At 42.1% G+C, this 23952-nt stretch overlaps 1 protein-coding gene and 1 long non-coding RNA gene across 3 annotated transcripts in view; both read left to right on the plus strand.

Moving 5' to 3' along the window:
- Positions 1-23952, plus strand: part of BTBD3 (BTB domain containing 3) — a 510994-nt gene that overhangs the window by 90858 nt on the left and 396184 nt on the right. The gene's annotated exons all lie outside the window — the stretch shown is intronic.
- Positions 17694-23952, plus strand: part of LOC127490995 (uncharacterized) — a 55497-nt gene continuing 49238 nt past the window's right edge. The window contains exons 1-3 of one of the 2 annotated variants that reach the window (XR_007919416.2): positions 17694-17959; positions 18722-18823; positions 18924-19062. This is a non-coding gene — a long non-coding RNA (uncharacterized lncRNA). Of the gene's footprint in view, positions 18824-18923; positions 19063-23952 lie in introns of both variants that reach the window. The other variant, XR_011379994.1, reaches the window with a different exon arrangement.

Below are 23952 nucleotides of genomic sequence, written 5' to 3' on the forward strand. Positions count from 1 at the left end.
TCTTTTAATCAGGCAGTGTTCCAAAGATAGGAAAGACCTTGCTGTCAGAGGGCTTGGATTCTACTGCAGAGACAGCCAAAGTACCTGCCATGCATACACACTTAAAGACATGAGCCTGCAAATGGTACTAAGGCAGACCATAACCATGACAATGGGGTACCTGTTGTCTGTGACAGACATAGTGAGGTCTAAACAGGGAGAACAGCAAAGCAAAGGCCTTGAGGCAGACATGAGCTTGATGTCCCTGTCTTTCTTTTTAGAAGAATTTTTTTGGCACTTATCAGCTAAGAGAAACTGATACAAGTACTTTACAAATACTATGTCATATATTCCTTTTAAAAACTCTGTGAAGAGGGCAGCAGACATTTGGGTACTGACAGTAAAGTGGCTCTTGGGACACCTGCATCCCACATTGCAGTGCTGGTTTGAGTTCTGGCTCCTCTGCTTCCCATCTGGCTTCCTGCTAATGTGCCTAAGAAGGCAGCAGATGATGCCCCTGCCACCCATGTGGGAGACTAGTCCCTGGCTTTAACCAGGGAGTCAACCAGCAGATGGGAACTCTCTGTCTCCCCCACTTCTGTCTCTCTGCCTTTCAAATAAATAAATCAAGCAAATTAATCATTTGAAAAACAAGTTATTCTGTGAGGTACACTTATTATTTGTAAAACAGCATACTTTATCAGTGATAATGTTGAGGTGCATTGAGTTCAAGTAGTCTAAGCTCATAAAGCTTGTTAAGTTATGGAGCCAGAATTCCAACCCAAGTTCAACCCCAGAACTTGTGCACAGGACCATTTTGCCAGTGGTTCCTATACACTGCAACACATTAAGCAGCCTGATACTAGGTTTCTTTCTCCAGCCATTTCATATAAGTGATGTGGGATGAGAGCTAGACATTGGGATTTTTGGAAGCTCCAAGGTGATTGAGATTTGCAGTATATTCGAGAATGGATAGCTCCGTGCCATGCTGTATTGCACTTGAGTGTTGCTGACCTGGGAACTCCAGCAAGAGTAGACCTGGCAAATAAGGGAGAGAGAGAGAGACCTTCCTTCCCCTCCTGCTCCAGTTGGTTCCCTTCTGCCTGGTTATGCACTTGCCCAAATCAAAAGCATCCATAGAAAGAAGAGAAAGGGCACTTCACATCAGCAGGACTCTAGTTTCACAGAGGTGCCGCACCTATCAGTTGTGTGTTGCTAGACCCTTGGTGTGTGCTTGGCCCTTATCCATGCTGGGTATACTGCTAACTTGCTGCCTGACTTCAAGAGATCATTCACAAAGGCCACTAGAGGCTGGCCCTGCTGGAGCAGAAGCAGCAGTAGGCAGAGCTGGTCCCTGACCCCAGGGACAACAGCCCATCAACTTTGAGTGGGCCCATCCTATATTTCCTGCAGAGGTTGGTGCTAACTTAAAGTGACCTTGTGCTTCTTCCCTGTACCAATTGGCTGTTTTGTGTTCATGCTACATATCGCTCTTTCCTGCACCAGGAGGATGGGACAGACAGCTAGTGGTTGAATCTAGGCAGCAGTGGGAGACCAGGCTGTGCCTTTACTGGGATTCCAGTCACCACAGAGACTCAGGGGAAGCACAGAGAATTTCTTCTGCCCATAGTTGGTACAGAGCCAATTGGGGACAAGATTTACCTCTTTGATTTCAAATTTTGGCTCATGCACACCTGTGATCTCTCTGTAAGGTTGGGAACTAGAGCTATTTTCTTGGTGCCAAGATTCTCCTTGGTAGAACTCAGAGCAGATGATGTAATTACTCTGGTAGGCTTTGGCTTAAATTTTCACCGGTGTTGGGGGACATTAGTGCATCTGCAACAATACTTCCAGAGGTTCTCATACTGAGTGGGAGAAATGTTGACTGCTTTAGAGGCTGAGGAAATGTCCATTTCCCTGTTGACTAAATCAGAGCACAGGGAAGTTGAAAGAATTTCCTAATCCTATCTTTGGTGGGTTGTTGAACTGGAATTGGAAATCAGGGTGTCTATGCCAGGTGTGGCTGCCTAAACTCCACACCCCTATTCATGTGGAGGAGAGCTTTCTAAGCACTCCTAAATGGACAGTGAAGCAATGAAAAGAGGTGATTAAGTCACAGATGCCAAGTGTAGGCTCTGCATTACTTATAACCCTACAGCATAACGTTTTATGTGATTATAATGTTTCACGAGGGTAGCAAAGTCTGTGCTGTAAAATGCCCCATCAAAGTCCCAGCTGGTGAACCAGGGATTGTGAAACAAAGTTGTGGGTTGGGAAGCCAGTGCCATCCACATTCTCCATTAATGTTGTATACAATTAGTATTCACAAGGAATGGCTCAGAACTGACTCCCAGTGTAAGAGTTTATGAGGCTTTCTATAGAACAGAAAAGTCATATGCATGTCAGAGACACTTGATTAGGTTCTACCCCTTTAACATTCCTAAAATTATGACATACTAGGACCAAGATGAGTTTTACTTGCTCCTCACTGCAAACGCTTCAGATGTTTCATGAAAAGTCATATACTAAAGTAAAATTTAAAATGTTGGTTATAGGGGATATGTATTAGTTAAGATAATTAAGTGGTGGGCATCTATGAGTCTCAGCCTGTGAGTTGTGGAGAGTTAGGTATGAGAGGATGCAGTATCTAAACCTATATGCATTGTGCTTATATGTAGATTACATTCATGTATGTATTTTTTAATTGAATGGGGGGATATTCATTTCAATAAGAGTTTACAGATTTCACTTTAGCTTTCTACCTGTTCTTAAGCAGCAAATATTAAAATTTTAATAACCACTGTTATACTCTTTTGCCTTTATATAAAAGGAATGGATTGTTTGGCTCAACAAAGTGGGAGGAAGCGATGGAACTAAGCACAGATGAATTGGGACAATGAAGATCTGTCTCCTCTTCTTCCTGGTTGGGAGAATTCAGCTTACAGATCTGGCCCAAATCAGGCACTGAGCAGAGCAACAGGACCATGGGCCAGGTCCTGCCCTATTTATTACCCACATTGGAGAGAGGAAAGCTGCTGTCTCAAGATTTTGGGAAAACAAGTCCAGGATTGGAAAAGGGAGGGGAGGGACTGGAAGTACAGTGGATCTGGTTGATGGAGAGTTAGAAGAGTTTTAAGAGAGGGGCCAGTGTTGTGACACATGGGTTAAGCCATTGCCAGTGACACTAACATTGCATGTTGAAGTGCCAGTTGGAGTCCCAGCTACTTTGCTTCTGATTCAGCTCCCTGTTAATGTGTCAGGGAAGGCAGCAGAAGATGTCCCAGGTGCTAAGGTACCTGCCACCTGTGTGGGAGACCCAGATGGAATTCCAGGTTCCTGGGTTTCACTTGGCCCTGCCCTGGCTGTTGCTGCCTTTGGGGGAGTGAGATAGCAAATGGCAGATATCTTTCTCACTAGCTCTTCTTTCTCTGTCACTCTGCCTCCTTTCAAATAAATAAATCCACCCCCTTTTTTTTCTAAAAAGAGAAGATATTGAGGTAGGTTCTATGGGTGTGAAAGATCAGCTATGTCAAAACACTGGCCCTACGCCCTACTTCTTAATAATAATATGATTCTTTGTGATGATGTAGAAGATTGCTGAGGGCACTCTGAACAATAGAGACTAAGGAGAATGGAGGAAAGAGGAAGGAGGGGTCCTCACCCCACTGAACCCATTACATAGTAGATGTGATATTCAATCAACAGAACAGGAAATCTGCTAGTAGCACAAGGAAGAAGATGAGGCAATTTCATGTACACTAACCATGTCCTGTGATTGGTGTATATGAAGTTCCTGAGGGCTAGCAAGTTATCCCAAGTTCCAGGGCAATCAACATTAATAGCTCAAATAGGAAAACCATCATAGTATCCAAACAGGAAAGTGGCAAGGCAAAAGTGTAGGGACTGCTTATTCATAATTTGTTCATACCAATTGGCTGAATTTCAGGGGAGCAAAAGTGAGCAAGCCCCAAGAGGCAAATAGTTGGTTCTACTAATGGTCAATGATACTCAACTTGGGTTTTGTGAAATTCTGGTGTTCTTGAGGTAGGTGACACGGGGTGGGGAAAGTTAAGACAGAGCAGGAGACCAGATTTAGCCAGAATAGCTCTCTGGGTTCTACTAAAAACTGGAGAATGAGAATAACAAGGGGAACATGGCTTGGCTTGCAGGTTATTTCAATTAGATGGACAAAAGAGGATTTGGTCAGCAAGAATAGTTTGAATCTAAATAATTATGAAAGGCCATTAAATATTTTCAGATCCTTCCTGTAGGATATGAGAAAAAGCAGAGACTAAGAATGTTCATTGTTGCAAGTACATAGTATTTAATACAAATATGTAGCACCCATGGCATCATCACTACTTACTCCTGGATCTCTTTCCAACTGAGCCCAGATACAGCCTCAGAGTTTGTTTTAACACATGAGGATACTTCAAAAATTTATGGAAAAATTGGGTTAAAAGATGTTTATTTTGGTGCAAAAATTTGTTGAAATCCATGCATATTTTTTCAGATGCTGTTTTTCATGAATGTTTTGAAGATCCTGTTTGTGGCCATAGATACTCATCAGGAATTGATTGGAAATGGCTCTGGCAATGAAATTCATTACCACTTTAGGTTCCAGGACAATGAAAGGCATGCCAATAATTTCTGCATTCACCTGTATGTTAGTAATACAGTGAATGTTTATATGGGGGCAAGGAATGAGCATTTATCAATTTTTTTACCTACTCAGCAGTTTAAAAACTCTTTCTAAGACTGAGATGTTCCTACATTAAGAATATCACTGGGGCCAGCGCTGTGATGTAGCAGGTTAAGCCACTGCCTGCAGTGCCAGCATCCCATATGGGCACTGGTTCAGGTCCCAGCTGCTCCACTTCCAATTCAGTTCTCTGCTATGGCCTAGGAAAGCAGTGGAGGATGGCCCACATCCCTGGGTCCTTGCACCTGTTTGGGAGACCTGGAAGAAGCTCCTGGCTCCTGGCTTTGGATCGGTGCAGCTCCAGCCATTGGAGCCAGTTGTGGAGTGAACCAGCAGATGGAAGAACTCTCTCTCTATATAACTCTGCCTTTCAAATATATATGTGTGTGTGTGTATTATATATGTGTGTGTGTATATATATATATATATATAAAGGGTATCACTTTCTGAAAATGGATCCCACAACTCATTTTTCCAATCCTTCTTGTGATGGACCTCCCCATTATATGCACTTAAATAAGACTTTTGATTGAAAGAGAATAGAATGGCTGGCGTCGCGGCTCATTAGGTTAATCCTCCGCCTTGCAGCGCCAGCACACCGGGTTCTAGTCCTGGTCGGGGCGCCGGATTCTGTCCCAGTTGCCCCTCTTCCAGGCCAGCTCTCTGCTGTGGCCAGGGAGTGCAGTGGCGGATGGCCCAAGTGCTTGGGCCCTGCACCCCATGGGAGACCAGGAGAAGCACCTGGCTCCTGCCATCGGATCAGCGCGGTGCGCCGGCCGCAGCGCGCCGGCAGCAGCGGCCATTGGAGGGTGAATCAAAGGCAAAGGAAGACCTTTCTCTCTGTCTCTCTCTCTCCCTGTCCACTCTGCCTGTCAAAAAAAAAAAAAAAAAATAGAATGAAGTAGCTGGTGATTCACAGATTCCATCATTGGGTCAAGGGGGTGATGTAGGCATTTAGCTTCCTTCCTTCCTTCCTTCCTTCCTTCCTTCCTTCCTTCCTTCCTTCCTTCCTTCCTTCCTTCCTTCCTTCCTTCCTTCTCTTTCTCTCGCTCTCGCTCTCGCTCTCGCTCTCGCTCTCGCTCCCTCTTTCTTTCTTTCAAGATTTATTTATTTGAAAGTCAGAGTTACACACAGAGAGAGAAAGAGAGGCAGAGAGAGAGGTCTTCCATCCACTAGTTCACTCCCAACATGGCCGCAGTGGCCAGAGCTGGGCCGATCTGAAGCCAGGAGCCAGGAGCTTCTTCCATGTCTCCCATGTGAGTGCAGGGGCCTGAGGACTTGGGCCATTCTCCACTGCTTTCCCAGGCCATAGCAGAGAGCTGGATTGGAAGTGGAGCAGCTGGGACTCGAACTGGCGCCCATATGGGATACCAGCACTGCAGGCGGCGGCTTTACCCGCTATGTCACAGTGCCAGTCCCCATTTAGCTCGCTAAAGGATTAATAGTGGAGATGCTGACATCTGGCTACCAACTCCAAAATATTGTTATCCAGATGCAGCAGGAATACATTCCTAGCTGGTACAAAAGTCCCCTGTGTTTTGAGACATCAGTTTTGCCTTTCTGGACATTCTTTAATACTATTTAATATGTTCTTTTTCTGCCTAAACTATTGTGTGCAACCAGAATCCTGACTCTGATTAAACAACAATTACAAAGCTTGAATTCTTTATCCATCCTTATATTTGTTAATGACTGATGTATATTAAATTATCCCATAGCTTGGTGTCTTGCAACAGTTACAAAAATTCACTATCTGTAAGTCACTGTGGGTCAGGAGTATTCAGAGTAGCTTGGCGTAAGGTCTCAGTTGCAGTGAGATATGGGCAGGGAAGCAATAATCTGAGGGCTTTCTGGGACTGGAGGAGCTGCTTCAAATAGGGCTGGCAAGTTGCAGCTGCTTGAGGTGGTTGACCGCCATTCCTCTCCATGTAACTCTCTCCACAGGTCTGTCTTCACACTTGACTGTCCTCTGATCAGCTGTCCTCATGACAAGTGGCTAGCTTTCCCAGAGCAAGAAATTCCTGGGGGAGAGAGAGAGAGGTGGGGTGTGGGGAGCAACTCGGACTATACTGTTACTGGAATTAAGACTTATTCTATGCATCTGCTCTCCCACTGTGGGGAGCAACTCGGACTATATTGTTACTGGAATTAAGACTTATTCTATGCATCTGCTCTCCCACAATATGGCGCTGGGAGAGAAGAAAGAGGCTTCTACACAGCTGCCTCCAGTTCAACCAAGAAACTGTAGGACCTGCTCCTGATTGGAGGAGAGCAGCGTGCTCGGCATGTGGGCAGCCGAGTTGGGATTGGTGGAAGAGGACTATAAAGGAGGAGAGAGACGGCATGCACCAGGAACATCTATGGGGAACATCTGAAGGAACACCTGTGCAGCCCCCCAGAGAGCCGGCCGGCGGTGTGCCGCTCCCCTGCGGAAGTGGGGAATGTGGCCAGGGGGAACTGCCCTTCCACGGAGGTGGAAGGGATAGTAGCCAACCCGGGAGGAACCAGCAGCAAACCCGGGGAGGGCCGAGCAGACGAAAGAACAGCGCAGGGTCCTGTGTCGTTCCCCCATGAAGACGGGGAGCGACAGTGGGGGAGGGGAGAGAGAGAAAGAGAGAAAGAGAGAAAGAGAGAGAGAGAGAGAGAGAGAGAGAGGCTTTCCCTTTTGTGAGCCAGCCCGAGCACTCACATGTTATCACTTCTACCTTCTACCACATTCTACCATTAGAATTGAGTCAGTAAGTCCAGCCATGTTAAGGGAGGGAGAATAGGCTCTATCTTTTGAATGGACAGTGTCAAAGAATTTGAGGCCATATTTTAAAAACACCAATGATGCCCTTAGCCATGTAGCTTTGCAGCCTCTTCCCACAATAGATGAGCTAACCCACTGTGGCTTGTGACTCTGGACTGTCATCTGACTTGATTTGGCCAAAGGAATCTTAGCTGATGTGGTGCAAATAGAAAGTTGAAAAGTGCTTCACGTGTTTACTTGCTGTCTTGCAGATCTGCTGCCAGGGTAGCTCTTGAAAGGACAAGAGCTGTGTGATATAGATTAGTTATCTATGACTATGTGACAGATTTTTCCCAAAAATGTAACAGCATAAAACAATAAATATTTATTTCAGAATTCCTGAGGTTCAGGAATTCTGGAGTGGCTTTGCTGGTTGGTTCTGGCTCAGGAGCTACAGTCATCTGCAGGCTTAACTATGGTTAGGGGAGCTACTTCAAAATGACCCACTCATAAATCTGGCAAGTTCGTGCTAGATGCCGAAGCCTTGGTTCATTGCCATCTTAATTTCTTCATAGGGCTGATTATGTGTCTATGACATGACATGTGGCTTTCAGCGGATTAAATAATCCAGAAAAGCAAGGCAGAAACTACCGTGTCTTTTATGATTGTTGCAATGACTGTTGTTTTGGAATATATTATTAGTTACACGTGACAGTTTTATCTTACGTAGGAGGAACCTACACAAGGGCATGGATACCAGGAGGCAAGAGTCATGGGGAATGACTTGGAGGATCACAGCCACATCAAGGGGCCCTAGTCATTGCAACTGAGACCAGTGTACATCAGCCCATAACTAGCTGAACACCAGGCATGGGAGTGAGTCCTGGGTGATCAGCAGAACTACTCAGGCAACCCCAGCTGGCTCCAGATGTGTAAACCATGAATGGGGCTTTGTGCTTGTTTGTTTGGCTCATTCTTATACACAGCATGATAATGTGCTGATGCAAGCAAGTTAGTGACATAGAAAGAAATGTAGATTCCTGGGGATTAGAATTACAGGAGAATTCTCAGCCTTAGTTATCCAATTAGCTAATACTAAGATTAATATAGAGTCAGGATTTCTGCTTTTGGGGACTTATAATAGTATGTCCCTATTTAAATATTTGTACCATTAATTCATTTGTTTCTCCTGCAAAATAAAACTCAAGAAAAACAAAGCATTTGCTTTTGTTCTGAATTGTTCTCATACTGTTTTGGTGTACAGACACTAGAATCATTTTTCTTAAACTCCTAAGATTTAAAAAAAAATCAGCTGAGGGTCAGGTGTTTGGCCTAGCAGGTAACAGGTTGCTTGGGATGCTCCAGTCTTATACTGGAGTGCCTTAGTCCTAACTCTGTTCCTGATGCCAGCCTCTTGCTAAGGTGCAGGCTGAGAGGCCGTAGGTGATGACTCAAGTGATTGAGTTCTTGCCTCCCACATGGGAGATCTGGATTGAGTTCCCAGCTCCCAACTTCAGCCTGGCCCACCCTGGCTGTTGCAGGCATTTGAGAGTCAATCAACATATGGGAACTCTCTGTTTTTCTCTCTGCCTTGCAAATAAAATCAACAAATGAATACATTTTATTAAATATGGTTTACATATAATACAAGTTACCAATTTAAATATATAGTCTAGTGAGTTTTAATGATTGCTTAAGAAGTCCCTGTGAAATTGAATTTAAGATTTATTTATTTATTTATTTATTTTTATTTATTTGAAAGACAGAGTTACAGATAGAGGTAGAGGCAGAGAGAGAGGTCGTCCATCCACTGGTTCACTCCCCAGATGGCTGCAATGGCTGGAGCTGGGCCGATCCACAGCCAGGAAACAGGAACTTCTTCCGGGTCTCCCACATGGGTGCAGGGGCCCAAGCACTTGGGCCATCTTCCACTGCTTTCCTAGGCCATTGCAGAAAGCTGGATTGGAAGTGGAACAGCCTGGACTTTACCCGCTATGCCACAGTGCTGGCTCCAAGCATTATTATTATTATTATTAATGTTCAATTTGCAGAACAAAAATTGTGAGTTCATTCTATAAGGAGTTCCCATATATCCCTCACCCCATGTGTCTGGCTTCCTTTGTTAAATGATATGGCTATGTGATTATTTCATACTGTTGTACATACTTGTAGTTGGTTCATTCTCCTTGCTGTCTAGTACTGCCTCATATGAATATGCCACAATGTATTTACCATGCTATTGCTGATTAAGATTGGGGTCACTTCTAGTTTACAGCTGTTGTGAATAGGCCCACTATGAACATTCCGGTATGTGGTACATCTGCACTTGTAATCTTTGTTGACTTTGCTAGTAGTAGTAGTATAGTAGAATAAAAACGCTGCAGATTATAATTTGCTATTTTGAGTAAATGCCCCTCTCCACAGTGCTCTCCCCCCACCCCAATAAAAAGCAAACAGAAACTTCAGAGGAAAATTGCCTAGATTAGATTTGCAGTAGAAAATTTGCAGTCAATTAGATCTTGGGTTTGCATTTACTCGATTTTATGAGAAAAAAAAGAGTGTATTTTGGAGTTAGGGAGACAGGTTACTGAGATGGTAAAGGTGTCACTTATTGTCTGCACTCTCCGTGCCAAACTTTCCCCCTGCATTTTTCTTTTCCTTCTTTCCTCCCTTCCTTCTTTCTAATCATTTTTAGATGGATATGACTTAAAAGACCTTATTGAGTAGTCCTCAGGTGGATTTTTTTCCCAAAAAAGTGAAGTTAAAGTCGAGTGATTTTCAAATTGCTCTAAATGGTTTCTATTTTTTTTTTCTGGAAAATACTTCTGGGCTTTCGTAAACATTGAGACATTTTTGTTGTCTCAGATTTTGTTCTGTGTTAGATTCTGCCAGATGAGTTTTCATAAGCTGTAATGAAGGTCACGGCAGCCATCACAAGCCACATCCTCTCCATCACTGGGACCCCAGTCGCCGTGCCATTAGGGGCATCCTGACATTTCATGTGCCATTGATCATGGGCACATTTCAATCTGGGCTAGCCTACAAATGGCAGGTTGTAGGCTGTTATTTTATAGACTACATAGGCTAGTTTAAAGTCCTCTTCCATCTTGGGAAAGTCACCTGTTCAAAACTGAAATTATATTTGCAGAAGGACTAGTGGAGGACAGTCCCTCATGCCTCATATGCCACACATATCGTAAAAAAAAAAAAAAAAATCTGCAAATTCTCATTGCTCCTAGTTTCTTTCTTAATAAGCTACTAGTTTATTCATTTTTTTTTCCAGAGGTCATTTCTGCCCAGGGACGCTGTAGCAGACACCTGAGATCAAATCCCCAGTGCCTGCTTCCCATTGACCTTTTCTCAAGAGCCCTGAATGCTCTTGGGCAGGTGAATCCCACCATATCTCAGCCAGTCCCACTGATTGGCTTAGTCAGCTGCACTTTGACTTCTGTGATCAGATCAACATCACTGGCCACATGTTGTAAGTCAGGCCGGTCAGACCGGCACAAGTCACTTCTGGCCCTTGGATTGAGCAACTGGGACAATAGATAGTCCCTGGTTTGTAAGATTCGAAAATGCAAGTATGGAGTCCAGAGATTGCTGGCAACTGTCTTCTCGCAAGGCTGTGGCCTACTGTGAATGAACGGAACGCCCAGGAAGCAGGAGTTCTCATATTGAGTCTATCATTTCCCATTTCTTTTGAGTTCTACTGGGGAAAATAAAAGAGAATTTCTTCTTCCTCTCAGTTGTGTCCATTTCAGTAAAATGCAAAACCATGTTTGACAACTGTTCTAAGGAACTGTGAGTGGCCAGAGAAGCTGAATCCGCCTTCCTTTGGAAAACTTCAACTCCCGTTTGCAAAAGAAGCCTATAAATAGCCTAAGGGTGGGTTTGTGTTTCTCTCCTTCAAGGCGGTCTGGACTCTGAAGTACACAGGCTTGGTGTTAAAATCTCATTCTCTTTGAGGCAGAAAACTCACTCAATAGGAGTCGTTTGCATTTCTATTTGAGCAGCCTGGAGACAAATATAGTGAAATGAATAGCCTTTTAATTTAATTGGCTTCCCAGTATGAATCCAAAAATAGAAGGCACAATCCATCTTGGAGTTACTGTAGAAATCACTGAGTCCAAAGCCCAGGATATAACCCCCCGGAGTGGGAGCCTCTTTCTTCCTATTGCCAGACCTCCCAAGAAAATGGGCAGGATGACAGCCATGGGGATGTAGTCTCAAATAGACATCACTGTCTATTTATTGGTGATTAATTGTGACTAGCTTTTCTCCAAATATAAACTACACATGATAGCAATAGCATATTTGTGTACTTTTCAAAATTAAAATAGGACCAATAAAGAGAAGATATCTAATACATTTTGAGTGTTTGAAATGAAAATAGAAGAGGCTAACATAGCATGGCTAGAAGTGGAAGCCTAGTTAAAAGGTTGCCAGAAAGTCCCGCTGACATTTCAGTCTTCTGCCACTGAGGCTAAATCCTGTTGGGAAGTCCTGGAAGTGAAGAGAAGGAGAAGGTATATGCTGTGAAGGCTAAGGCCAATGTTGGAATTTCTTTCTACGCTGGGCAGACTACCTGTTTCGTGTGGTCGCATGCCTAGCGGGATTTGAGTGAGAAGACATGGGTAGATGGTCCCTGATATTGCTGGGGAAGATGGGACAAGGCGATGGGCATGAACATCAGCCTTTAAGTGCATGTTTTTACCAAAGGATTTTTTTCCTGTTCACTGGCAAGAGCCACTTGTGTCTGGCTTCTTTAAAATTCCTATTTTTCTGCTCTCTTGAATGAAAACAAATTCCTTAGGTGGAATATTGTGTTCTCTTAAATTCTGATAGAACTTCAAGGCTGAGGGTGCAAATGGTGGAAATATAATCTTTCTTTCTTTCTTTCTTACTTTCTTTCTTTCTTTCTTTTTAAGATTCATTTATGTTATTTGAAAGGCAGAGTTACAGAGAGGCAGAGGGAGGGAGAGGAGAGAGAGAGAGAGAGAATGTTTTTCATCTGCTGGTTCACTCCTCAAATGGCCATTGTGGCCAGAGCTGAGCCAATCCAAAGCCAGGAGCCAGGAGCTTCTTTTGGGTCCCCCATGTGGGTACAGGGACCCAAGGACTTGGGCCATCTTCTATTGCTTTCTCAGGCCATAACAGAGAGCTGGATCAGAAATGCAGCAGCCAGGACTTGAACCAGCACCCATATGGGATGTTGGTATTGAAGGTGGTGGCTTTACCCAATATGCCACAGCACAAGCTCAAGGTAATATAATTTTTTAAAAAAGGTTTTTATTTAAATTACACGGTAGAGTGCATGACTTGGCTGAACTAGAGGGTTCCAGCGAGGAAATAACCTGTGTCCTCCTCTTTGCTGAAAATTTACCACTTGACTCAACCACTGTGTCCTTCCCGCAGCAAAGGTGAATTCTCTCGGGTCAACCTCACAGCCTCCCCTAGACCAGTTCCTAAGATGAACAGGGGCGATTTCCATCATGGAAGTCTCCCTGATTCTCTTTTAACTAGGTTCTAGGTTTGGGGTATTTTTATTTTTAATCACAACATCATGGATGGTTGTATTGAATTTTGGTTTAGTGATGTTCTCCTTGCTCCCCTCCAAGCTTCTTGGGTGTCTCATGCCCCAGCCTTTCATTTAGTTTCTAGCTATGATTGACGTCCTGAGAACTTTAGTGCATCACCTCATTGAATTCAGAGCAAGCTGAAGAAGCAGGTAATATTTGTCTGTCCCATTTTACAGGTAAAGAAAGTGAGCCTCAGAGAAGTAAGTGAATCAGGTTCTTCTGTTATCACCTTCCAGTTGAGGATTTCTGAAGCTTGGAGCAATCTCTGTGCCCTTAAGGAATCTATCTCCATTTGAGAAATTACACTGTTAAGAGGGGTTGAGGATATTAATGTTCCTTAGGGTAAATAGGATAAATGTCTTAGGTGCATAAATAAGTAGGATAAATGGTTAGGTCCACCCAACATGTCAGGGCAGAATTCTCTGTGGAGAAGGAGTGATTCTGGTTAGATGGTAGTGGAACAATGTGAGTGAAGACTGATTGCTAGACATTGCAGAGGAGTCTATTTACTTTGGAAAACACTTGTCATCTTCCCTTGATGTGCAGTATGACATCAAAAGAGGCAGTATTAATTCTGTTTTTTAGTGTTTTAGGAAACCTCAATAACACTTCCCAAAATGAGTTTATTAAGTTACATTATCAACAACAGAGTATAAGGGTTTTCTTTACTCCAGATTCTTGCTAGCACTTATCTTTCATCTTTTTGATGATAGCTGTTCTGTAGCTCAAATGAAAACAAAGATGGGAGCTGATACATCATTGTGGTTTTGATTTGCATTTCTCTTATGATTAGTATTGAATATTTTTTCATATATCTGTGGGCCATTTGTATGTCTCCTTTTGAAGATGTCTATTCAAGTTCTTTGCCTATTTTTAATAGGGTTATTTGTTTCCTTGTGATTGAGTAGTTTGATTTTCTTGTATATTTTGGATATTAACTCCTTATCTGATGTAGGATTTATTTATATTTTCTCCCATTCTGTTGATTGCCTCTTCTCTTTATTAATTGTATCTTTTGCTGTTTAGAATTTTTATTTTCATTTGATTCAATCCTGTTTATCTGTTTTTGTTTTTGTTGCCTGTGCTTTTGGGGTCATTTTCAAGAAATCACTTTCTGGACTATTGTCATGGGATTTTTTTCTCTGTTTTCTTCTCATAGGTCTTAGGTATAAGTTTTTACTTCATTTTCAGTTTATTCTTGTACAAGGAGTGAGATAAGTATCCATTTTCATTCTATCTGTTTATATCCAGGTTTACCCACTTGAAGAGATGTCTGCACTCCCATGTTCATCACAACATTATCCACAGTTGCCAAGATAGGGAAACAATCTAAATGTCCATTACGGTGTGGTGTGGGTGAAGGGGCTCTTGTCATGCACAAAGACAAACATGCTAAGTGCTGACACAAATAAAGTGCACAAACTGATAGAGTTTATTTGAAAGGTGAGAAAGTGAACACACATACCACATGCACATGTGAGCGTGGGTTGTCCCGCACAGAGAAACAACTATCAAGAGGGGACAGTGGGCACAAGTAGGACTACAGACTTACACATGGGGACTTGTGACTTCCAGCTCAGTAATCCTAAGCTAACTCCCTCCCCATTTATCCCACATTGAGATGAGTGGATTTTAAAACTATGTATATCCACAATGATTATCCAGCTTTTAAAAAAACCAGGAATTCCTGTCATCTGAGATAACATAGATGAATCTGGAGGACAGTATGTTAGGTGAAATTAGCCAGTCACAGATATACAACCATCATGTGTGCTCGCTAAAATGTGAAATCTTGAAGCTGAACTCACAAAAGTAGACAGTAGGTGAGGGGGAGAGGAATGCACAAGGAAAGGGGAGGTGTTAGTCAACAGATGGGAAGTTTCTGGTAGAGGCAGTAAGTTCTGGTGTTCTATTGCATAGCAGGCTGACTATAGTTAATAATAACATACTCTATATTTCAAAATAGCTAGGATAAAGGATTTTAAATGTTTTCATCACAGAGATGCGAGATATCTGAGATGATGGATGTGCTAATTAGCTTAATTTGATCATTCCACTGCATTTACATGTGACAAAACATCACAGTGTGCTCTAAATAAATATATAAGATTATTATTTGTAAATTAAAAATTAAGCTAAAAATAATAAGAAATGAGCCAGTGTTATTTTGAGAACAGGATTGGCAGTAAAGGAGAAACATGTTTGCTGCTAGTTGTGTTAGTAGCTGCCTTTTAACTAGGGTTGGCTCTGCCTTGGGCTTTTGTTTTTTCAACTGCGGCATGAGGACTTTTTATAGATGACTGCTAAGGCCACTATTTTAGCTAAACTTCTTGCTCTTTGATGAAATGAATTAAATCCTGATTTAATATGCATGGTCCAAATTGGCAATCTCTGAGTCCAAAGGTTTCCTGTCAACTTCTTGTGTGTGGTGCATACATGCCTTTATCTCTCTCACCTTTGGAATCATTTCCAACTTACCCATGGCTGTTAATAATTAATAGCACTGGCGTTTATAAGTCAGTGGTAATATGTTTTGATTTTATCATTTCTTTTCATGAATTATGGATATCATTAAAAACCAATTTTTTAAAAGTCTGGGAAGGGAACGGAAGTTGATGGGCGGCCAGAGGAGACGAGAGGGCACAGGATCTTGCTCTGCCATCATCTGTCAGGTTTAATAAATAGCTTTCAGCTTGAAAGACTTTGTGCTGCTGGTAGCTCCTGTTCATCTTCCACATCTTCCTTCGTGGGTGGGAAGACACAGTCACAGCTGGAATACAGATTTAGAAGCCTCCATCTGTGAAGGAGTGGATCACCCCCAAAAGGAAGTCTCTCTTAAATGCCATTCAGGAGGGTGAGCCCTTGAAATGCTCCTGAATTGGCAAACTCGAAATTTGTACAGAACCATGAAACTGAGATTCTCATACTGACATCATCTCTGACCCACTGTGTCTTTGAGAAGGCAATGGACCTCTAGGGTTCCTTATATCGAAAATGTTAATATAAGACATCTAGTTAATAAGGTTGTTTTGAGAATAAAATTAAATTTGAATATTAAAAGCAAGAAAATCCACCTGTTCTTTGAAAACTCCATTAAGAAAATGAGAAGGCAAATCACAAACTGAGAGAAAATATTTGCTAAACATGTGTAATACTGAACTAGTGCCTAGAATATATAAAGGACATTTACAGATCAATAATAAGAGAAAAATTAATTTCAAATGGAGAAAATATTTAAATACACACTTTACAAAGAATATCTATGAATGGCCAGTAAGTACAAGAAAAGATGCACAGCATCGTTAGTGAATGCAAATTCAATCCACAATGAGATACTACTGTATAGCAGTATTGAACAACTGGAACTCTTGTCCCACTAGTGGTAATGTAAAATGCAATAATCACTCTGGAAAGCCATTTGGGTATTTCCTGTACTACTAAATACATTCCATTTACATAGAGCGTAAGAAAAGACAGATCTAACACACACACACACACACACACACACACACACTTTTAAAAAAATCACCACCACCTTAATCGATTAAACCTCATTTTATTTTTATGTTTCTAAGATTTATTTATTTATTTGAAAGTCAGATGGAGAGACAGAGAGATGCTTACAATTTTCTGGTTCTTCCCACCTGCCCACAATACAACCCAGCTAGAGTTGGTTCAGGCCAAAGCCAGGAACTACCATTTGGGTCTCCTACATGGATGGCAGGAACCCAAGCACTTGGGCCATCATCTGCTTCCTAGGGCATTAGCAGGGAGCTGGATTACAAACGGAGGTGGGACTAGACTCTTGGCACTGTGACACAGGGTGCAGGCCTCTCAAGGGGAAGTTTACCCCACTGCACAGCAGTGCTGACCCCAGGCCTTGTTTGATTTCAATTTTATTATTTAAAATTTGTTTGAAAAGCAGAATGAGACAGAGACAAACAAAGGAACACACAGAGAGGTCTCCCATTCCTTGCTCTATTTCCCAAATGCCCGTAACAGTTGGGGCTGGGCCAGGTGAAAGCACTAAGCCAATAATTCAGTCCAGGTTTCCTGGATGGATGCTGGGAACCCAACTTCTTGAGACATCACCTGCTGCATCCCAGTGTGCTTAATACCTGGAAGTTGGAATCAGAAGCAGAGCCCAGAGTGGAACCAGTCACTCTACTTTGGGATGTGGACAGCTCAGCCTTCACCAAACGTCTGCCTTAGACATATCTCACATATACCAGTGGAAAGCAGATCAGGAGCTGACTAGAACCAGAGGTGAGGTGTGGGAAGACGTAATTATAAAGGGAGACAATGGAAGATTTGCGGATTACAGAAACATTCCATATCTTGACTGTAGTAGTTATATCCATATATACATGTGCCAAAATGTATCAAAATATGCACATATAATGGGTGCATTTTCTCTCTGAGTTTCATCTTGCATACCAGAATACTGAAAAATTTCTTTGGAAAAATAGAATTAAAAGAGAAGCTTATTTTAGCTCAAACATTTTGAAATCTAGACATACAAGATATCTTCAAAATTTCATAAAACATGCATATTTTAAAAAATCTATGTATGTTTTTCAAAAGTTTTACACCAAAATAAACTTATTTTTTAATTCCACATGCTACAGACTTTAAAAAACAGATTTATTTTCTTATTTATTTATTTAAAAGGCAGAGTGAGAAAGATAGATATGCCTTCTTGCTGGTTTCTTCCTCCAATGGCAGCAATATCCAGCTGGGCCAAGCTGAAGCCAGGAATCAGGAACTCTCTCTGGGTCTCTCACATGGGTGGCAGGAACTCGAGTCTTTAAGTGATTACCCACTACTTCCCAGATCTAGTAGCAGGGAACTAGATCAGAAGCAGCACAGCCAGGATTCTAACCAGCACTCTGATAATGAGAAGCTAGCTTTGCAAGAGATGAGTTAACCTGCTGTGCCATGACACCTGCCCCGCTGCAAACTTCGGAAGTATTCTGTTTTTAACGTATCTTTGGTTTTGTGGTGGCGTTTCTTCTTTTAGCATTAGTCATTGTAGTTTTTCACTTAACATATTGTGTTCCATTGTGTTTTTCATCATCAGAATGTGGATTTGGATCATATTTTCCATTCTAGGTTTCCGATCATGTTTTTTCTTCTTTGCTGAATATATGGTATATATGTATGATAGCTTGTTTATGTTCTTAAGTATTAATTATATAGTCTGTGCTACTGTCTTATTTTTATAGATTGATTTTTCTCCTCATTGAGTTCTATTTCTGTGCTTATTTGCATGCCTGGCAAGAGTTTGATTGAATGCCAAACATTATAATTTTTACACTGGCGGGTGCTAGAGTTTTTGTATTCCTTAAATGTACTTGAGTTTTATATTCAGAAATTGTTTGCTTAATTTGATGCTTGCTTTTAAGCTTTATTATGCAGGACCAGAGCCTTTATTCCAGGGGTAATTTGGTTCCACTGCTGAGGCAATTCCCTTTGGAATACTCAGCCCCATGCCCCTTGTATCATGAGGTTTCTCTATTCTGCTGTTGAAATGGGAATTATTTCCAATTCTGAATGTGAAGTGTTCTTATCTGCTCCTTTCCAGTGGTTCCTTTCGAAGCTTTAGGTAGTTTTCTCAAGTACATAGGCTAATCTGCACTCAGCTAAAGACTCAATGTGAACCTGCTGCGCAGTTCTGGAACTCACCCCCACCCCTTTCTCTTTCCTCTGATATTCTTCCTTGCAAAATAGACCCTCCTTGGCTTCCCCTCCCGACTGATTCTGTGTGGATTTCCTCTCTCTCTGGTGAAGACTGGAAATTATCTTCACATAACCAACTTGGGCAATTATAAGGTTCGCTTCGTTTTTGTTTCCTCAGGGATCACTATCCTGTGCTGCCTCTTTCCCACTGTCTGATGATCACTGTTTGTTTTATTTTGTTCACTGTTTTTAGTTTTTAGTATTTAAGGAGAAGTCCAGTTCCTGTTACTCCATCGTGGATGTGTGTCCATTTTACTGCATGCAGATTATATGTCAATAACTATGATGATGCACCCTGTCCATGAGACTGCACCATATACCTGGACTCTAAGGTAAAACTCTATGCGTTGTTTAGTAAGTGAAAGGTGAGAGGGGAGACTGGCTAGAATGTACAGAGTGGTATGGAACTGACTTAACTGACTGGACTATACACATGAGGGTACTTCAAAGAGGTTTTAGTGCAAAAAATTGAAATCTAGGGCTAGCTGTTATATAATACACATTTTCCCTGAGCTTTGTGAGGATTCCTTGTATGCATTAGTGTGGGGAGCAACTGGGAGCAACTTGGACTAGACTAAGTTACTGGAATTAAGACTTATTCTATGCATCTGTTCTCCCACAATATGGCGCTGAGAAGGGAGGAAACAGCTTCTACACAGCTGCCTCCAGTTCAACCAATAAACTGTAGGACCTGCTCCTGATTGGAGGAGAGCAGCGTACTTGGCGTGTGGGTAGCAGAGTTGGGATTGGCGGAAGAGGACTATAAAGGAGGAGAGAGACAACATGCACGAGGAACATCTATCTGAAGGAACACCTGTGCAGCCCCCAGAGAGCCGGCCGGCGGTGTGCCGCTCCCCCGCGGAAGTGGGGAAAGTGGCAGGGGGAACCGCCCTTCCATGGAGGTGGAAGGGACGGTAGCCAACCCGGGAAGAACCAGCAGCAAACCCGGGGAGGGCCGAGCAGACAAAAGAACAGCGCAGGGTCCTGTGTCGTTCCTCCACGAAGACGGGGAGCGACACATTAGTTTCCAAGATTTTTTTTTTCACAAAAATGAACTTTTATTTCCATTTTCCATGAACTTTTTGAAGTACCCTTGTGTATCACCTGTGAGATCACCACAGCCCTTCCTACGCATACCATTTCGGAGTTTGTTGACTGCAGCATTTTGCCTGGCTGTGCTCACAGCACGCCAGAAGTGATGGAAAATGAACTCTTGCCAGAGCAGCCTTCGACGGATGACTGGTGGGAATTGGTGTGTAAACACTCCAGGTGCCTCAGGCTTCAGGGAGTTAGTGCTGAGGAGTGTGCTCTGCAGTGTTTCTGGTCTTAAAATCAACCTGGGCTTGCTCACAGGGGTGGCTTTTCTCATAACATACCCCCTGCCTGCTACCTTTCCCATCCCCCCTTCAATAGTTCTCTCCACTCTACCCTACAATTAATATTTCCTGGATTCACCCCCAAATAAGTCACATGTAACTGAATTTTCATCTCATGGTCCACTTCTGGGGGCACCCTGACTATGGCAGTAACCAACAGTGCCTTACACAGAACCAGCTGCTTACATGTCAGCCATTCCCCTTTGAAGAGGAACCAGGCCCAGGAAACTTGGTGTGTTCTCAGTTCTCTCTTTACCGTGGTCTCACACAGGAGTGATGTAATCCCTGTTTTGTGGTGGTGCAAGTATCAGATGATAATCCATTTCAAAAGGACAATTTCAGCAGAAAACATACTTTTTGAAAATGTCTGTCACATTTCGATTTATGATTGCATTTATAGAAATGTATTTAAAGAGAAGAAATAAGGATCAGTCTGGAGTTTAGCTCTGAGAATTTTTACACTGCAGCCCTGAATATCAACAATAGGGTATATGAAAATGATGGCATACTCTTATAATGGAATATTCTATAGATTATTAAAATGCTGTTTGTTATAGGGTATTGATAGAGGAAGATGTTTCTGGTCTATTGCCAGGGGCAGAGGGCAAGTTAAAAAGCATCAAGTCCAATATGTTCTTTTTTATTTTGGCATTGCAATAAAGGAATTTCTGGTAGGACCTTGCTCATACACAAAAGGCCCAGGCCCTGTATAACTCAAAGTCTGCCTGAGCCTTTAGCAACTCATCACACCCCTGGTTGAGGACTACATTGCAATTGGATGCCCACGCAGATGATGTCACACAGCAGTGATGACTCGTCCCAATGGGGGCTTTGCCTCTCTTTCCATAATCAATCGCCAAGTGCCTTTCAGATGTCCTTGATTTGGAATGGACTTCCTCCCTCCTGCCCCGTGCCTAGCCCTCTCGCTGCCTACTAGAGGATGCCTGCGGAACTTCATCAGAGGGATGTGACATTCCTTGTCCAATGTACAACTTCAGACTAGACAGACTATTTTGAGGCACCAGATTTTTCTTGAAATATTTGCATATAATCGTTCACTAAATATTATCTCTAAGTCTCCCCTGAAAACCTTTGGTGCACTTTGGACCTGTGCAGTATAAAATATGTAACTGAGTTTATGACCCATGGGAACAGAAAACCTTAAAAAACACTTTGAACCATAAGTGAAAATCCTATTTCCTACCTTGTCTCCTCTGCTTTCCAAGTTTTCTTCTACCAACATTAGGTACCAGCTGAGCCAGAGGGATGAGATTTGAATGGATGGCTCATGCATCTTCATGAAAGGCATTTTAAAGATGGCAGGACCTTGGGTAAAATTTGGGAGGTAAATGAAAATCAATAGTCCACAATTTATTCTGGGACTAGCACATGAGAGATACACAGTCAGAGAATTTTTGAGTTACCTAAGTTAAACTTACCTATTAAAGCTGCAGGATAAAGCCCAGAGATTTAATGGTTTGAATATTTATAGCAGCTGATAAGCAACAAATAGGGACAACTGAATATTTGCATTAAGTAGAAATATCATATGTCTTTATTTATTCAAGAGAGAGTCTGCCTCTTATTGCACTCCTTTTTTTTTTTTTTTTTTTATTTAAAAGAGGCAAGTGTAAGTGGTTTTACATTAAAGTCACTCACAAGCCTGGAGGAATCTTTTTTAGAGGAGTGATTCTCAAACCAGGCTATGCACTAGAGTCACCCAAGGAACATTTGAAAAACAGTAAGCTTCACATTTCATCTTTTGCAAGTTCTGATTCAGTTAACCAAGGTGAGACCTGGGAAAACATATGTTTACATGGCTTCCCAGGTAATTTCCAAATGCAGCCAGATGTCAGACAGAACCATGGGCAATCTGGGACTGGGAAGGAATAAAAGGTAAGAGACAAAATACGAAATGTATTCACGGGAATCAGCCCGCTTCTTTCTAGAGTGAATTCATTCCTACTGCTGTGGTTGGTACATAGTTTCAAATGTGGCAATGGAACCCATACTTTCACAGGGATTAGTTTGAGTGGAGATGGTTTTGGGGATTAGTAAGCAGTCTTTTTCTTTATGAAAATACAGCTATGGCTTAAAATGTGTCTCTTGGAGGGTGAGCAGTACATGTAGCTTTGTTCTTTGTCTGATTGTAGAACAGGCTTTTATAATTTACCATTTTATCTGAAAGCCATTTTCCTCCTCTTCACCATAACATAAACTCAAATCAAAATATTTTGTTTCCTTTTCCAATAATAAATAGCTGTAGACTTTACTGTTTGGGGAGAGTGACAGATTTTCCTTATCGTTTGTTTGATTAAAGACTCAGAAACTTCCAGGAGTCCTGCTGATGATTTCTTCCCACGTTTGAATAAAATACAAAACAAAAGACTTAAAGTGCCAAGGAGTAGGCAGGTGTGTTTATATTGATTCTATCTATAGTTGCTGTTTATTTTGCTGTTAGAGAATGGGTTTCTTCATGCTATGAATTTCAAGATTATGGAATTTTGGATTATGATATTTTTCTATCTTCTCATCTTTCCAACTTTGTATTGTTTGGACCTTGAGCCAGTCATGTTTCTGGAATTGTGGTGAGTTTGAGTTAGACATCCCTGGAATGGACAAGCTGAAGACCTACCTATCTCAGAGCTGTTGGTTCTATCAGAAAAATAACCATGTAGTACTTCTGATAACTCTAGGAGTTCTGTGGTTCTGATGATAGGGACTAAATCAAGCCAATTTCTCTGGATCTCTGATGCATTTGTTATCAGATGATGACTTGGCTGGGGTCAATCTTAGTTGGGATAGGAAGGGGCTCTCCCCAAAATGTGTCTTTTTTAAAAAAATTTTAAATTATGTCTAGCATGCAATATCTGCATATACTTAAGGGGTATAATTAAACTTTTCAACACAAATATACAACTTAAATTGACCCTACCAGGAAACCAGCTTTTCTATTTCATTATCTTTTCTTTGTGTTTAGAGCCTACAAACGCCTCTCTTCCAATTATTTATATACCATGAGTCATAATGACCTTATTGTGCTGCAAAACACCAGAACCTGTTTAGTTCACCATACTGTGTGTTAGCTCATCATCCAAACTTTCCATCACCTGCTCCTCACCCTTCCTGCTTCTAGTAATCACTATTTTCAGTTTGGGATGGATTTATACATTGTTGATGGCAATGCAAATTAGTACTACCATTATGGAGAATAGTGTGGCAGTTACACAGAAAACTAAAAACAGATCTACCTCACAACCCAGCTATCTGACTTCTGGATATATAACCTAAGAAAATCAGTGTATGAAAGAAATAGTTACACTCCCATATCCATTGGAGCACTTTTCACAGCAGTTAAAATATGTAATCTGTCAACAGATGAGTGAAAAAAAATTTTTTTTGACAGGTAGAGTTAGACAGTGAAAGAGAGAGAGAGAAAGGTCTTCCTTCCATTGGTTCACCCCCTAAATGGCCACCACGACTGGCACGCTGTGCTGATCCAAAGCCAGGAGCCAGGTACTTCCCCCTGGTCTCCCATGGGGTGCAGGGCCCAAGGACTTGGGCCATCCTCCATTGCCTTCCCTGGCCACAGCAGAGAGCTGGCCTGGAAGAGGAGCAACCAGGACAGAATCCGGTGCCCCGACCGGGACTAGAACCTGGGGTGCCAGCGCCACAGGTGGAGGATTAGCCTAGTGAGCTGTGGCGCTGGCCTGAAAAATGTTTATATATACACACACACACACACACACACACACATTATATATAATAAAACATTATTTTGCTATAAAAAAGAATGAAGCCCTGACATTTGCAGCAAAATGCATGGAACTGGAGATCATTGTTTTA

The sequence above is a fragment of the Oryctolagus cuniculus genome, chromosome 11 (assembly GCF_964237555.1).
Source record: "Oryctolagus cuniculus chromosome 11, mOryCun1.1, whole genome shotgun sequence".
NCBI classification, from domain to species: domain Eukaryota; kingdom Metazoa; phylum Chordata; class Mammalia; order Lagomorpha; family Leporidae; genus Oryctolagus; species Oryctolagus cuniculus.